The sequence below is a fragment of the Lagenorhynchus albirostris genome, chromosome 5 (assembly GCF_949774975.1).
Source record: "Lagenorhynchus albirostris chromosome 5, mLagAlb1.1, whole genome shotgun sequence".
Classification (NCBI taxonomy): Eukaryota; Metazoa; Chordata; class Mammalia; order Artiodactyla; family Delphinidae; genus Lagenorhynchus; species Lagenorhynchus albirostris.
The window spans coordinates 66686355-66703951 of record NC_083099.1 but is presented as its reverse complement, the minus strand read 5'-3'; the positions used below and the strand labels follow the sequence as shown (position 1 = coordinate 66703951).

The window sequence follows — 17597 nt, the reverse complement described above, 5'->3', positions numbered from 1 at the left end:
ATAGAGGATTCTGTAATTCAATCTAATTTTTTTAAAAGTATTCTGAGTTAGTTTATGCATTTTAGGTTTCTTAGCTGTAGGTAATAGGAAATGTGGTGAGGCTGGTTCAGTAGCTTTTGGTTATAATCAACTACCATGATAGAACCAACCATTCCAGTCTATTGTTGCTACTCAGAAGCCATTAAAAGACAGAAAGGTAAGTAAAAGAGTAAGATCCTTCCAGGAAACCCCCAAGTTCTACAGGGGTTTCTCATTGCTGAAGTTTGCCTGTCAGGGTGGAAGTTAAAATGTGCTCACCTTTGAGACACAGTCTGAAGAGAGCTGTCTGGTGCAGATGTAGACACAAAGGAATTTATAAGAAGAAATAAAGTTGACTTATTTGTATATCACTAAAATACATGATATTCTTTACAGAATCACAGAGTATTAGAGCTTGAAGGAATTTGAAGGTCATAAATTTCTACCTTCTCCTCAAGGAAACTAGACTAAGGAAAGATTCGCCCAAGGTGATAAGGCCTTGACAGGTCAGAATTAGAATCCAGTTTTCCAAGACCACTGTTGGAACTCTAATACCAGTGTTCCTGCCATCACACCAGAATGACCCGACTTAGTAACAAGCTTACCAAAAGGCAACAAATCCAGTTTTGTTTTGTAACAAAAGTGAACCTCAGTATATAGACACTGGGCAGTATTGCATGGAAATCACCCACGAAGCTCAAATGGGGACAGGTTGGGTTGCTGTGTTTTCATACAGGAGTTTCCAAAATAGTAGTGGAATTCAGTGAGGGAAGCCACCAGTGTGAGCAAGTGGCTATATTTGCTTCAGTGGAAACAAACAGACCCTTCGTTCACATATGTCCAAAGGAATCTGGGTGACCGAAAGCAAGTAAAAAGAAAAGCAATAGGTGGTGTGTTACAGTTCTCAGAGAATACGGTGAGCAAAAATTTGCTAAGACCTACTGAATGTTTCAAATAAAGTGCTGCAAGGACACCATATTTACAGCACAATAAGCTCACAGCACAGTCACTAGATGTTTGCTGTTTTTTTTTCCTTTTTTCAGAAAAAAGGCTCATTTTTAAATGATCACTACATTATTATGATTTGAATATACATCATCCATATTATAGAGTGTATGGGAAAATGAAGTTTCTCTTCTGCTAATATATTTGTTCTCAGAAATGGAGGCTGTTTGTCCAGTTACTGTAGACAGATAAAAGGGCTGAATCACAGAAGGGTATAATTTCTAAGGAGAGAGCACTTTTGTCACCAAGTAGGAGAAAGGGTAGAAAATGTTTTCGTAAAGAGCAACTATTAGGGACAAATAAGAGCTCTAGTCACCAAACCTGTACATATCCCTTTATCCTTGTAAAACAAGCTATGAAAGCACATAATGACTAACTGCAGCAAAATTACTCACATTCTAACTTTGCACAATCGCTAAAATGGTTTCGGTTTTTTAACCCTCCCCCTTCAACAATTCTGCACTCCTAAAAAAATTTTTTTTCAACCACAGCACAAATGGTTATAGCAAACGAGTGCACCAGGCACATCTGCTGTTCCAGAAAGAATTCACTCTCCTGTGCCAAATCCACGTCTATCGGAAGAAATAAAAATAAATTGCGAGCAGGTTCAGCAAATGCCCGGATAAATCCCGCAATGACCACATGGGGGTAGATTCATTTCTGCCCGTTGGTGTGGCCAAATAAGGGTGAGGCAATGGAGGAGTTGATCTGGAAGCAAAGGTTTCTCTCACGCCTGTCTTTGTCACTCAATCACGGAGAACACACTTAAGGTAGCTCCCTACTCGCTTTCTCTGGACAACTATTTAGGTAACAGGATTGAGTTTTTATAACTTCAGGTGTGAAGGGAAATTGGCACAGTGTTTTCCAATATATGGATAGTCTCCTTAAAATACCAATGACAAGAGCAACAATAGTCCTGGTGTGAATGGTCCCTCAAACCACCCAATGCTATTCTGTCCATTTATATTTTTGAAAGCTTTGCAGATAGAGTCCGTATGATATTTTAGATCATGCAGTGTGGTAAATGTGCTAAAATATGAAGTAGTAAAGAATTTGTTTTCTCTTTTCTAGATAGACATTGTCAGCTGGAAATTTGAAGACAGCTCATGGGAGGGACCACCATTATTTTGGCCATGGAACATGGTGACCGATCCCTGTGGAAAAGCAAGGGAATGATGGCTAGGCCAAGATCAGGGTAGCAGCACCACTACTAAAACCCTTCAACACCTGAAATCCTACAAATGGCTGATAGAGTTCAATCATTTGGGGGCTCATTTCTTCAGTGGAACTTCCTTCCAAAGGTAAAATGAAGAGCTGTTTTATCCTTTTTTTCTTTCTTTTTAGCATTACAAAATAGAAAACAATAACAAATACAGATAAATATTCTTTGGGACACAAATTTAAATTGGGACAACAAGGTCTGAAAGCCCTGGGTCAAAACAAATTCACTTATGTTGTTCTTTGGGTCTCAATTTCCTCAATTTCATCTTACAAAAAGATGAGGGGATTTGAATGGAAGAATTCAAAGATCTCTGGTTGCACGTAGAGCATCTCAGGAAAGCCTTTGATTCCATGAACTCTGATACCTGAGGTCCTCTGTAATGGTGTATAAACTGAGACACTTCTCATTCTGATACTATTTTCAAGATTCACTTTCATACATCTCAAGATCTATATACGTTACAGAATGCTAATCCCCTTATGTTATAATGTTACAAGAAAATAAAAGGACATAAACTTGTACATATAGCATGACTTAACTCCAATATCTGAATAAGAAAAAACACTGAGTGGTTATTATTAAGAAAACAGGCATTTTTCCCTTTCATTTTGTTTTATAAAATGAATGTGTATACTAATATTTAAGATAAAATAGCTTTATTTACACAGAAAAAAAATCGTACCTCCAAATATCTTTTCCTTTCAGAGAACACACTGCATTTTCCCAAGCCACACAATAGCAGAGAAATACATTAGTTGCCCCTAAATATATGACTTAAGAAATTTTTTTTTTTGAAAAACGGTGTCATTCATACAGTCATCAACCATTAACTGACCACCTTCTAAATGCCAGGAATTTTGCCAACTGCTGGGTAACAAGTTATGGTTCCTGGCCTCAATGAATTCAACTATAGCCAGGGAAAACAGGCAGAAAACCAGTGGAAACTTCTCAGATTCCCAGAAGTCTGACAAACGCTACTTGGAAAACACTGCTCCACTGCAACCCATTCATTTTTTAAACAGAGAGCTGAGTTCGAGCCAGCCAAAAAGCACTGTCTTAAGAGGCCAAGGGCCAGGGTCCTTTATTTTACTCTGTAACTACTGGAAGACATTAGGCAAGTCCCTATCTTCTCCATTCCTCAGCTCCTTCTGCCTCAAGTGCTGGCTAAAAATCCTTCTTTTTTGAACACCACATAAGCAGCTGAATTCAAACATCTTCCTCTAGCCTGTGCTTCCTCTGATATCCAATGTATACCAGATAAATGCCATTATTTATGTAATTCTTATGCACGCTCAAGTTTAAGAACTGTGGTGCTAAGCAATGTAAGTTGAGTGTAGGGACCATATTCTAATATTCATCTATTATCCTTTCATAACACTCAGAAAATGGTAGCACAAAGATTAAGGCACGGCAGGCTATCAAAACATCATTGAGGAAAAAAAAAAATGAGAAAAAAAAAACATCACTGAGGAATTAATGAATTAATAAATAAATATATTTAAGTATGAAGTAACTATGAAGTTATCCTCTTTTTTCTTAATTTTGTGTGTGTGTGTCTGCCCTTGTGGGTTCGAGGTATCAACTGTATCACTATTTGGTGATAAAAAAGGAAAATCACAGGAATAAAAAGAAAAATTACCACAAATGATCCCAGGCACCAGAGATGTAATCTATAGAGCTTTTCATTTTATTGCTAGATTTCTTCACTCAATACCCCAGTTGTTTAAAAAAAAAAAAAAAAAGCAGCTAAACATACAATTTCCCAGAAGCATTGATCATAGATGGCAGGCAGTAGAACTATTTAAAATGTTATTTTACCTTATAAAAAGATAATTCAACTTCGACTATTTATTGTGTAACTCAATGATTTTTTAGTGATGTTTGAACAAAATAATATAATTCACTCTTGAACAAATTAATATAATGAGTGAATAATATAATTCACTCATTTCTCACTGAATGAGAGCGCTAGGTGAGCCCTCATGTAAGTTGCAGTTTCCTCATTAAAACAGTAATACTCATTGTAGAAAATACAGGAAATATTAACAAAATTAATAAAGAAAATGAAAAAATTCATAATTCAAAATCTTAGTGACAGTAATTGTAAATTTTGGTTAATTTCCAAGCTTTTTTTTTCTATGCATTTACATGTATATTTGTGTGTATGTTTGTGTGTGTGTGTGTCTGAGTATGTTTGTGTGTATGTGTGCATGTGTGCAAGCACGTGGTTGGTATAGGTGTTGGTGTTTAAATGTGAACACTGTTTATATGCAGTTTTATATCTTACTTTTTCTTTTAATATATCATAAATGATAAATTTAAAGATTCTTCAAAAAAGCTGTTTACAATGTGGTAACCAAGTAGTCAATCTGCTTTAACAGATATGAACACTCAAATGCAATAACCTCCTATTTAGCATACACGTTTAATTGCAAAACCAAGACCAGGATGGAAAGAATTAAGATTTTCCTGCTGTCCTGAATTATGCTATATTTTCTTGACAACGTTTCTGATAACAAAGATTTGAGGAGGTGCAATGGTTTATCAAAACACCAAGCATGCATTTCTAACAAAATGTCAACTCCCCACCCACTCACTTCTCATGTATATCAGATGATCTATCAGCCACACTACACACATGCATTCAGACCCACGCCAAATACCTCAATGTTAAACCCTCTGATATTGAATTCCACTCTGTTATCTCAAGACATCCGATATTTGAGATGGAGCATCTAAGAGCATTCACTAATTATTATTGTCATCGTTATCATCATTATTATATTCCTTCTATCTGTATAACAGGTAGATTGTTATGAAGCCACATGTTAGAATGATAGGACCAGGACTGTGTTAAAGAAATATTAATCTAGAAGCCATATATTTATGAAGGGCATAAAGGAAGCCAGATGAGAAGCTATGGCAATAATCCAGGCAAGAAATGATGAGGCCCAAATGAGGGGCAAAGTTTGAAAGAAAAAGGCTCCCACGGCATCAACTAGAGAGTTTATACCTGTACAAATTCTGTCCCAGCAGATCTTTTTCTAGTATCTTTTATTTTGTACAATGCTATTTCCAAACATGAATAAGTACGGAGCAAACGAGATCCACTGGTGTAGCTGATTTGATGGAAACCAAGAAAATATAATTGAAACGATCATTGTTCAGACACCTAGGGTGTCAGAACAGAGAGAAACAGAATCATGGAAAAGGGCTGTAAAAACTGAAGGTCTCGAGTCTGGTAGTTAAAGTTAAGTGATGTTTTTCACATTAAGTAATCCATGGTTCCTTTAACAAAGTGAATGATTTGTTTCTTTTGGGAAATCCAAGTATTACAGCAGTCATACATATGTTTTAACAGCGGGGCTAGACAATTTTGTGGGGAAGCACAACATACGTGTCCCAAATGACCTAAATGATTTGACTGCAGCCAAAATCCAATGATATAATCTTGTCTCTGATTTAGAACGCTATCATCTGGTTGTGGAGATTCCTATATAAACCCTCAGGGGGGAGAGGGAAAAAACCCAAATTATACTGTATTTATTTCACATACTTATTAGACTATCTAAATAGTTCAACCAAAATTGGGATTTGGCATTAGAAAAGCATGACCAATTTGGTTTTGTTAAATAAAGCACTAACTGATTGTTTTCCAATGATGTCAAATCTCAAATTAAGTCTTAGAAGTCACAGTCTATTTAAGTAGAACTCAGTCCCAGGGATCTAGCAACACTGAGTCTGCATTGCTACATGCAGCTTGGGTTACAGCTGCCATACTCCCTCATCACTTCGTAGTATTTCCCAATCAGAAATGAGGTGTCAGTTAACCATTTATCTCCTTGCTTGTACTGTGGTTTTTCCTCTAATGAAGGGTAAAGTGAAATATCTCGTTTGCAATAACTTGTCTATCTAAAACAATGGAAAGAATATTTGCTTTAGGAAATATGGAAGAATATGTAAATTATTCTTAGGTGTGCTCTATGTAAACAAGAAGCATCTATAAAGAGAAAACCTAACCTAAAAAGCCATTATGAAACAAACCATACTTTTTGGTCTGCTTTGATCACTTACCTGGATCTATAATGATGAAATTACAACCCTAGAATAAATGAATTATCATTTAGCAATGAGGAAACAGAGATTTTTTTAAACCTATGTACAAGAGTGCTATGCAATGCAACAGAAACAAGAAGCAGACATGGAAACACTGTTGCAAAAACAAACAAAAAAACAATGACAAAAGAAAGCAAAAATAAAATCAAGCAAAAAATGTGGCAAATAGTAAAACCTTCGTATTTTCAAACAAGATACACAAGCTATGCATTTCATGTCTTTAAGTCAAATTTTGTTATTTTTAATAAAGTCTACAGCCTTTAAAAAATCCAATAATAAAACATTTCCCAATAGAATTTGCCACACTATCATGTTTTATGATTTTATGATTTGTTTTTAAAATATAATCAAGTAGCTTCAATGTCTAAAGATTAAACTGTTTTAAGCCTCACAAGTTATCAGCGTAAAGAAATAACGCAAAATAACTTTTATCATGGGATATGGTGTTAAAATATTCTTTCAGAGTATAATATTTTTAAAGACATAACAGCATTAGAGTTTCCAGAATGTAACTGTTGGTTTATAACCCACATGAACATCACACACAAAAAATATATCATTCAGGCACAGAGTTTCCTGTACAGTTTTCATAGAGTATATATGTGCATTAACCGTATATATAGTATTTAAATATTTTGCCTAATTAACCATCGATAAAGAACATCATTCACAGAAGTAACAGATCTGCTTTCATTTTCTTTTAATAAGGAATTTGTCATCCTTTTCCAAAACTACTGAGAGCTAAATGAGGGAAGGAAACACAAGAGGAACTCACATATTGCTTAAATGGACTAAATGTATCTATTTTGGTTCCTCCTAATTTTCTGACCTTTGCCAATGCCCAGAAGTGATAGGATTAATGTAAAAATATAGAACACATCATGTACATTCAAAAGTGTTTCAAATAAGATATAAAGAAAAGCACTCTTTGCTAATTAAATAAGCACAGCAGATCACAAGGCAAATGGGCTCTTTGGAGTAGGATGAAATTCATCACATGAGTTCCCTGGATTCAAGGAGCTGACATACCAGCAAAAGAGGCAAAATAACACTAGCAAATGCCTACAGCATAACAGTTGAGAATACTAAGAAACACAAGAGAAGTTATTAAGGTTTCAGATGCATTAGCTCCAAACTGGCAGGCAGAGAGAGGGGCTCTCTGAGCTGTCTCATGGAGTGGACACAAAGATGGCTCGTGTTTACAATTGCACATTCCTGCCTTGCAAGAGGAGGGTGGATTCTGTTTCAAGCAAAAGATGTGAGCAGAGGCACAGACAAAAGGATAGGGCACACAGCAGAGCAATCAAGTTTGGCAGGAATTTAATAATAGCTGAGACATCCTATGTGCCAGTCCTTACCTAAGTGCTTTACGTACAGCAAAGGGCCTGTTATTCCCATTTTATAGATGAGGAAACTGAGGTCTAGTGAGTTTAAGTAATTTGTCCAAGGTTACAGAATAATCTAATATTGGTGTCTGAATCTACACTTTGCGGTTCCAAAGTTGTTCTGTTAGCCACTTCTACACTAAAAGCAAGTACCTAAAACAAACCTGCAAAATTAGATCAGGACAGATTGTGAAGGGTAACAGCTGCCTTTAACTGTAGTTGACAACTAATCTGATAGAATTAAGAGACAAGTATTAGGGCAAAAGAAGGGCAGGAGCGGGACTCTCAGTGCCGAGAAAAAAATACGTTGCAAGGAGAACAATTACTTTCTGAAGAGAGACACTGTTTCGTGAAGAGTAAGGACACACACACCTCTGATGCAAATTACTTCTGTTTAGCTGAGGGTGACATTTTCAGTCTTGAAAAAGGCAGCTTACAAACTATTTTTTAAATTAAAGCCCTATCGTCATAGCTAGATACACTATTCTGTATCCACGTACAATCTCAGTCTAAAAGATAATATTTTTAAATATCAAAGATTTCCCTCCATGTATGATGTCATTTAAAATTCTTTCCTCACAGGACACTGGCGGTATTTAATTATCATGTTAACACATTGTGAAAATTAAAACAACATCAATGATGGCCACAGAGCCAGAAGCATGACTTTCCATTTATTAGGAACCATCACAGTGCAATGTACTGTATACTTCTTGAAATTAACATTATTTAATATTGCTTGGGGTTTTTAGAAAGAGTTAGAGGGAGGGAGAGAGCAAAAAGCCAACAGATGAACTATTCCCTAAATATCTTAACTAGTGAGCCCACCGAAAAGCAGGAAATCTATTTTATTTTAAAAGAAGAAAAATAATACAAGATCCTTTATTAATGTAAAGTCCTGAGTACACCGCAGCAGATAATTCTGGCTGTCAATCTCTTTATTTAATTCAAAATTCAACAGACACAAAGCACATAACCACTTTAGGAAAGGCTGTTTCAAAACACACTGCTGGGCTTCCCTGGTGGCGCAGCGGTTGAGAGTCCGCCTGCCAATGCAGGGGACGCGGGTTCGTGCCCCGGTCTGGGAGGATCCCACATGCCGCGGAGCGGCTGGGCCCGTGAGCCATGGCCGCCGAGCCTGCGTGTCCAGAGCCTGTGCTCTGCGGCAGAGGAGGCCACATCAGTGAGAGGCCCATGTACCGCAAAAAAGAAAAAAAAAAAACACACTTCTTTTTTATTACCCTATTACACAAAAATTATGGTAATTTCTTAATAAAGTTATGGAAACAGGTCACATTATTAATTGTATTGCAAATATAGTATTTAATTAAAGATACATTATGTTGATAGGATTTAGCATCTGGTGCTCGGGCTTTGCAGACCGCGTAGAGTAACAACGTGAAAATACTCACTATAAATGACCTCTTGTGTTTCAGTCCTCAGTACTGTCAACTTTCTTTAGAACAACAGTTAAGGTCTACTATATGTCGTGGAAAATACCTAGGACTAAAGGAGAAACTCATTTGCAACTGCCATGTATTACATCACCCAGTTTTCTGTGGGTCCCCTGCTCTTGGGAGACATAAACAGCTTTTCTATAAGCATGTTAGTGACATGGGTGCTGTTTAGTGGACACTCACACACAATCAACTGTTTCTAAATTTTAAAACAGATACTCTAAAGACTTACATTAGTGTAACATCAAGTTTTCTTATCTATACTCCCCAAAGTTGTCCAGAATCTAATGTCAATTAGATTCCGGACAACTTTGGGAAGTACATGGTAAGACTAATGAGACCTAATTAGTAGCGATTCATCATTTACTGCACTTGTACTGTTGCCTACAGGGCTTTATTTCTCCCACTAAACCACAGTCATATCTCATTACTATTGCTTCATGACTACATTCTGGTCTAAATTTTGTCACTGGCACTTGGTTAAGTAAAAGATTTTTCCATAAAATCTAAAGAACCTTTTCCATTTAAAAATGTCAAGTCATATATATACACCACCAAATGTAAAATAGGTAGGTAGTGGGAAGCAGCCGCATAGCACAGGGACAGCAGCTCCGTGCTTTGTGACCACCTAGAGGGGTGGGATAGGGAGGGTGGGAGGGAGACGCAAGAGGGAGGGTATATGGGGATATGTGTATACCTATAGCTGATTCACTTTGTTATAAAGCAGAAACTAACACACCATTGTAAAGCAATTATACTCCAATAAAGATGTTAAAATAAATAATAAATAATAAAAATGTCAAGTCAAAGTGTTCCTAACTTAAAAATACTACAGTCAAATTAAGACTCTCAACAACAATAATAAAAACAACAACAAACGAGGTATTTTCTTTTCCTTCTGGTTTAAAAAGTATTCCAGGGACTTCCCTGGTGGTGCAGCGGTTAAGAATTCGCCTGCCAATGCAGGGGACATGGGTTCAAGCCCTGGTCCGGGAAGATACCACACGCCGTGGAGCAGCTAAGCCCATGCGCCACAACTACTGATCTTGCTCTCTAGAGCCCACAAGCCACAACTACTGAACCCATGTGTGACAACTACTGAAGCCAATGCACCTAGAGAAGCCACCGCAACGAGAAGCCCATATGCCGCAATGAAGAGTAGCCCCGGCTCGCCAGAACTAGAGAAACCCCACACGCAGCAATGAAGACCCAACGCAACCAAAAATAAATAAATAAAATAAATAAATTTATTTTTCAGGTAGAATGCCTATTTCCTCTTCACTTGTTAGGTCTGGTGGGTTTTTATCTTGCTCCTTCATCTGCTGTGCGTTTTTGTGCGTTTTTCTGTCTTCTCATTTTGCTTATCTTACTGTGTTTGGGGGTCTCCTTTTTGCAGGCTGCAGGTTCGTAGCTCCCGTTGTTTTTGGTGTCTGTCCCCAGTGGCTAAGGTTGGTTCAGTGGGTTGTGTAGGCTTCCTGGTGGAGGGGACTAGTGCCTGTGTTCTGGTGGATGAGGCTGGATCTTGTCTTTCTGGTGGGCAGGTCCACGTCTGGTGGTGTGTTTTGGGGTGTCTGTGGACTTATTATGATTTTAGGCAGCCTCTCTGTTAATGGGTGGGGTTGTGTTCCTATCTTGCTAGTTGTCTGGCATAGGATGTCCAGCACTATAGCTTGCTGGTCGTTGAGTGAAGCTGGGTGCTGGTGTTGAGATGGAGATCTCTGGGAGATTTTCACCGTTTGATATTATGTGGAGCTGGGAGGTCTCTTGTGGACCAGTGTCCTGAAGTTGGTTCTCCCACCTCAGAGGCACAGCACTGAATCCTGGCTGCAGCACCAAGAGCCTTTCATCCACACGGCTGTCAGCACCACTCCCGTCGCCTCGGGCTGGTCTCCCCCATTCTCCAGGCTTCTGAAAGCCTCTGAGCTGCAAACCCTGGTCTCTGGGCTGTGCTGACCTTTTCCTTCGCCACCACCCTGGGCTCTCAATAAATTTATTTTTTAAAAAAAGTATTCCACATTGTCACGAAAACTTGGACAAGCCTGCACACAGCCACTTCTGCAGGTAGCAATGACCTTGCTCTGCTTGAAAGCAGAATGTAAAACTCTCCATACCTCATCCTGCCCCAAGGAGACCCCCTCCAAAAAACTGTCATCTTTTATTACAAGATGCAGTGTGACAGCATTTGGAGATGGATAAAGAAACTGTAGGAGTGCTACCTAATAATGTTGCTCCTTACGTAGATTTATATATGTATATAAATACACAGATATGTGTTTCTGTGTGTGTTTGCATGTATTTCACCCACATTTAATGAAGGAACAGAAATAATCTTGGCAATTTGGATATAAAACAGTACATTTAAAAGTCCTCTATTTATTCCCTCATGAAATACTGATATAAATATACAGTAATAGTTAGCTGTAAATGGAAAATAGGTTTTCAATTGTAAACGGTTTGGACATTTTCAACTTCAAAATGTTTAAGTTTTGTACCCCAGGGGCAAAAGCAGTATTTATATTCAAACTCTAGGACAGAAAGAAGAATGCCAAGTCCCCTAGACTGGTCCATCCGGCTTATAGAAGGGATCCATTTCTCTATTTCACTGGGGGCCACGCTGTCAGAGTTGTGAGAGAATCCTCTCTACTCCCAGGAGTCCATTCAGTTGGCAAGGGAATGGTTCAAGCTCAGAAGTCATTCTTCAGAAAATAAGGAGAAGAAGAAGAAGAAAAAAACAGGAAAATAACCTGACTTACCCTAACATAAAATAGTGAACCTTCAAAGAAGCAAAATGTAAAACAAAAAGGGTAAAGCCCGTGCATTTCAACAACCCATATAAACTTGTTACTAAGAAAAAACAGGCATTAATATGCTAAAGGCAACAAATTTAATAAACTTCTAACAAGTTATTCTACCTTCTTGAGGACTCTGAATTCTCTAAATGAGTCACTGGTTCTCTGTAGAATTATAAAAAAGTTGAGTCATGCCATGCCATGTAATTTATTTCTTTATTTGTTCCTTTAGGTTGCCAGCTGAAATGTAGGGTCCCTAGAGAAACGTTCAAATGACATGTATATTTGCCAGAATTCAGTGGAAAAGCTTTCCATCTCCAAGTCGTGTTGTAAATAAAACATGAAAACATATTTTCTAAACTCTTAAGGCAATGATGTTTCATTTCAATTATACCAAACAACTTTTGTTCAAGTTTTTTAAACTGTTGTAGAAATGTTACATGAATGAGATTTTTCAGAGAGGGAGAAATTTATATCACAGAAGGAACGCAGACCATCTTCACCAGTTTGAATGTTAAAAAAGAAGTTGGTTGAAGAAATCTGGGTTTGAGAAGTGAGATGATGCGTAGCGTATTAAAAAGTAAGACTCAGATATAGAAATATGGAAGAAAAAATTGAGGGAACAGGATGTAAAAATGAATAATTTAGATATAAAACATAAGGCATGAACCATGCCAATAAATAGACATAATTTAAATAGAAAATGTCCTGTGATTGTTTTAAGCCATGACCAAATTCACACAGATGCAAAAAGACCAAAAGTAAAAAACAACATCGAAACCTATTTTTTCCTAGTCTAAAACTGGAAATAGGAGCTTACTTTTTAAAGGAAAAAAAAAAAAATCCCTCATTTAATTCTTGTTCTTATCAGAGAACCTTCTTTGTCAGTTTTAACAGCAGATTAATCACTTTCACAACCTACGGAAAAAGTTTTCTGGAAAGCATAACAGCCTGCAAGTGTAAATGACAGTATTACTTTTCCTACAGCTCAGCCGCCTACAAATTCTCTCTCATCCATGACTCAGCATGAGGTAAAAGAAGCTAATGAAAAGGGCCACATTTCCTTTAAAATTTGTGAACTTTCTTTCAGCATGTAGAACTGCTAAAAAAAAAAAAAAAAAAAAATAAGCTCCCCAAAAGCTCAACAGGAAAGTGAAGCAGCTCTCCATGAATGCTTGTCAGTTATATACCTAGGAACTTCCTTCCAAGTAACGCTAAAAGTAGGTTTGTCGTTACCCATCCAAGGCCGAATGTTATAATCTATTGGGGAGTTAGTGTAAACACATCTCTGTATTACATTTATAGGATTCTGGTGAGAGGATAAAAATGTTGCTGTGCTGAAACCAAGATTTCAAAAGGAAAGACAGAAAACATAGAACTTCGTGGTCAAGACAAGGGACTTGTCCTGGGGCTTTCCCTCCTAGCAAAATACCACTTGATTTGATTGTGTAAACAGCTCTGTAGAAGCAGTCAGGTTCCTAGGGAGCCACCACAGAGGTAGGAGAATTATATTTTTTGGCATGTTTTCTCCCACAGAAGGAACAATGTGATCACTTTGTTGGAAACGTAAGTGAATGAGTGAGAACATCTTGTGAACATTCATCAAATATTCACTGAGTGCTCAAACTTTGCTAGACACTGTGCTAAGCACTGGACAGCAGGGACGGGAAGCTTAACAAGATGGTCAAGGTCAGTAGTCAATATCTGCACAGAACTTACAGTGGGTGGACACTGGATGATCGAGTGGGAGGAGAAGGCAGTGAGTAAATGAGCATTCACAGGACAGGACAGAAAGTATGTGGGTTAGGAAGTTCAAGGAAAAAGATACAGGAGCACATAGCAAGAGCACCCAGACCACATAAGAGCAGAGGGGGGTGCTGAACAATTTCTCAAAGGAAATGACATCTATGCTGACACATGGCAACGGAGGGCTGGGAGCATGGATAGTGTTCAACGCCTTTGGGGATCTCAGAGAAGTCCAGTGTGGCTTCATGGAGCATAAGAGGGGCAGTAGTAAAAGAAGTCAAAGGGCATAAAACATCTTAGAAAACAAAAAAAAGTAAAGAAGAACAAAACAAAACAAAAACAACCCTGCTATCACTATTCCTGTTTTACATATGGGAACAAACCATTAAAACTGGTTACTTGTCCAAGATCACATAGCACATAAGTGAGATTCAAACTCATTTCTATTTAATTCCAAAGTCTGTTTTCTTAATCATTCTGTTATACTACTGAGCTAAAAAGATAAGGCATTAGGGGAATTGTACAGTGAGATTTGCATTTTAGGAACAGACTAGGTGGCAGGCAAGGGGCTACAAGGAAACCAGTTAGGAGTGTATGGCGAATGCCATACATACATATGTGGTACATGTGAGATCCCTCAAAGGCAGTGGAGATAGGGAGAATTAGAAAGCATGTTTAGGAGGTAAAATTGACAATAAGGGAAAGAGAGGAGTGTAGAAATAGTACCCGGATTTCTGGCTTAGGAAAATGGTTAGATGGTGACACCAGTAAATTTAACAGCACAAGAGGAGAAGGAATTCCAGGGAGAAGTTGATGAATTTATTTTAGACATGTTGAGACTAAGTTTTCTGTGATATATACACATGCACCTGGCTGATAAGCACTTAGAAAGGTCTGGATCTGAAGTGCTAGAAAGCTTGCTGAGACACATCTATATAACAACATTACAGGACAGGTATTTGAGGCCACAGAATTGAGAGTTTCCAAACTAAATTGGGAAATAGAACAAGAACAGAATCCAGGAAAGACGTCCCCCACCCCTGGTCTCCATCACCACCACCACCAAAGAAAACCAACCTTCTGGCAGAAGAAGATGAGCTAAGGAGATCCGTAAAAGTGGAAGTGTTCAGAAAAGGAGGCAGAAACACCAAGAGAGCATGGTATGTAAAAACCTAGGAAAGTTGGCAAGATGGCCTAAGTGCTGCAGGTTGAAACAGGGCAGGTACACAAATGAAACTCTGGAAAAAGCCAACTGAAAGAAAGTCAACAGCGGGAAGAATGGGCTGAAGTACTGAACTATAGAATCTAAATTGGATAAGAAGAAATACAGTCAGGGACTGATGGGGAAATAGAAATAAAGATAACGGAAGGCAAAGATGCTGAAGAAGAGTAGAGTATGAGTTGTCTAAGAGTTACAAGAATACAGGGTTGTGGTTTTGTTTTGTTTTGATTGTTTGATTAATGAACAAGGCAATAATAATATCCAGGTTGTAACCCTGGGATCGGTGGCTACAGTTGAGTGGAGATAAGAGTCACAGGAGACGTGAGATCAAGGGACTGAGAAGCCAGCAAATTAAGCCCTGAAATCTTCCAACAAGGCTAAAAGCCTGGATCCAGAGGAGAGACAGTGAGCCATTTGCCAAGAGGTCAGTGAGTGACAGCCAAGACCAGGAGACAAGAGGATGATAGCAATGTGGAGGAAAAAGCATTTTAGCCACATGCTTTCAACTCTGAAGAAGCATTTAAACATGTTATGAAGTTGTATCGATAACTCAATACAGAACGCAAAAGAAACTACAATCAACTCTGATGTTTGGAACTTAGAACTAACACAGAGGAACTATCTGAAAAGCAATAGTTCTATTCCCAGAGCAGGTAGGCAAAGCCTTTTCAGGTCTCAACATGCATGAGGTACAACACTAGTCTGTCCACATTTACTGTCCCATATATCTATCATCACTCCGCCACCAATTCCGATGATGCTGCTGGGATTCTCAAGGCTCCTCCTGCACCTTTCCGGCTTTCCCTGTTTCTGGTATCAGTGCCCATGGCTTCTCTACCACAGATTGATCTTTTGTAGAAAATAGCTAGCGTTCTGTGATGATCAGTTTTGTGTGTCAATTTTGCTAGACTACATTCTCACCAGTTATTGAATCAAGCACTAATCTAGGTAGGGCTGTGAAGCCATTTTGTATAAGTGATTATAGAGTCCATAATCAATTGACTTTAAGTAAGGGAGATTATCCTAGATAATGTGGGTTGGCCTGATTGAAAGTTGAAAGGCCTTGAGAGCAAAGCAGAGACTTCTTTAAAGGAAAAGAGATTCTACCTGTGGACAGTAGTGTCAGCTGTTGTAGCAAAGTTCCAGCCTGCCCTTCCTAACAGCCTACACTACAGATGTTGGATTGCTGAGCCAGCCCACACAATCATATAAGATAATTCCTTGCAATGAATCTCTTAATATTTATCTCCTACCAGCTCTGGTAAAACATTGACTAATATACCTTCCATAGGCATCACCAGTCACACTGGTTGATCTTTAACCAAACAACCATTCATAAGGTCTGCCAAAGTTGCTGCAAGACTCTATGTAGGGATTGGTTCAAGATGGCGGAGCAGAAGGATGTGCTCTCACTCCCTCCCACGAGAACACCAGAATCACAATTAACTGCTGAACAATCATTGACAGGAAGACACTGGAACTCACCAAAAAAGATACTCCACATCCAAAGACAAAGGAGAAGCCACAATGAGATGGTAGGAGGGGCGCAATCACAATAAAATCAAATCCCATGACTGCTGCGTGGGTGACTCAGAGACTGGAGAACACTTATACCACAGAAGTCCACTAACTGGAGTGAAGGTTCTGAGTCCCATGTCAGGCTTCCAAACCTGGGGGTCCGGCAATGGAAGGAGGAATTCCTAGAGAATCAGAATTTGAAGGCTAGCAGGATTTGATTGCAGGACTTCGACAGGACTGGGGGAAACAGAGACTCCACTCTTAGAGGGCACACACCAAGTAGTGTGTGCATCGGGACCCCGGGGAAGGAGCAATGACCCCATAGGAGACTGAAACAGACCTACCTGCTAGTGTTGGAGGGGCTCCTGTAGAGGTGGGGGGTGGCTCTGTCTCACGGTGAGGACAAGGACACTGGCAGCAGAAGTTCTGGGGAGTACTCCTTGGCATGAGCCCTCCCAGAGTCCGCCATTAGCCCCACCAAAGAACCCAGGTGGGCTCCACTGTTGGATCGCCTCAGGACAAACAACCAACAGGGAGGGAACCCAGCTCCACCCATCAGCAGTCAAGCAGACTAAAGTTTTACTGAGCTCTGCCCACCAGAGCAGCAGCCAACTCTACCCACCACCAGTCCCTCCCATCAGGAAACTTGCACAAGCCTCTTAGATAGCTTCATCCACCAGAGGGCAGACAGCAGAAGCAAGAACTACGATCCTGCAGCCTGTGGAACAAAAACCACATTCACAGAAAGATAGACAAGATGAAAAGGCAGAGGGCTATGTACCAGATGAAGGAACAAGATAAAACCCCTGAAAAACAACTAAATGAAGTGGAGATGGGCAACCTTCCAGAAAAAGAATTCAGAATAATGATAGTGAAGATGATCCAGGACCTTGGAAAAAGAATGGAGGCAAAGAGCGAGAAGATGCAAGAAATGTTTAACCAAGATGTAGAAGGATAAAAGAACAAACAACCAGAGATGAACAATAGAATAACTGAATGAAAAATACACTAGAAGGAATCAACAGCAGAATAACTGAGGCAAAAGAATGGATAAGTGACCTGGAAGACAGAATGGTGGAATTCACTGCTGCGGAACAGAATAAAGAAAAAAGAATGAAA

The 17597-nt window shown here is 38.9% G+C and overlaps 1 protein-coding gene and 1 long non-coding RNA gene across 7 annotated transcripts in view; one reads left to right on the top strand and one right to left on the bottom strand.

Moving 5' to 3' along the window:
• The window catches only part of LPP (LIM domain containing preferred translocation partner in lipoma), a 688443-nt gene that overhangs the window by 276449 nt on the left and 394397 nt on the right, over positions 1-17597 (bottom strand). The gene's annotated exons all lie outside the window — the stretch shown is intronic.
• LOC132520529 (uncharacterized) lies at positions 1769-10418 on the top strand. The gene is made up of 3 exons (XR_009540563.1): positions 1769-1830; positions 2095-2324; positions 10115-10418. It is a non-coding gene; the product is annotated as an uncharacterized LOC132520529 (long non-coding RNA).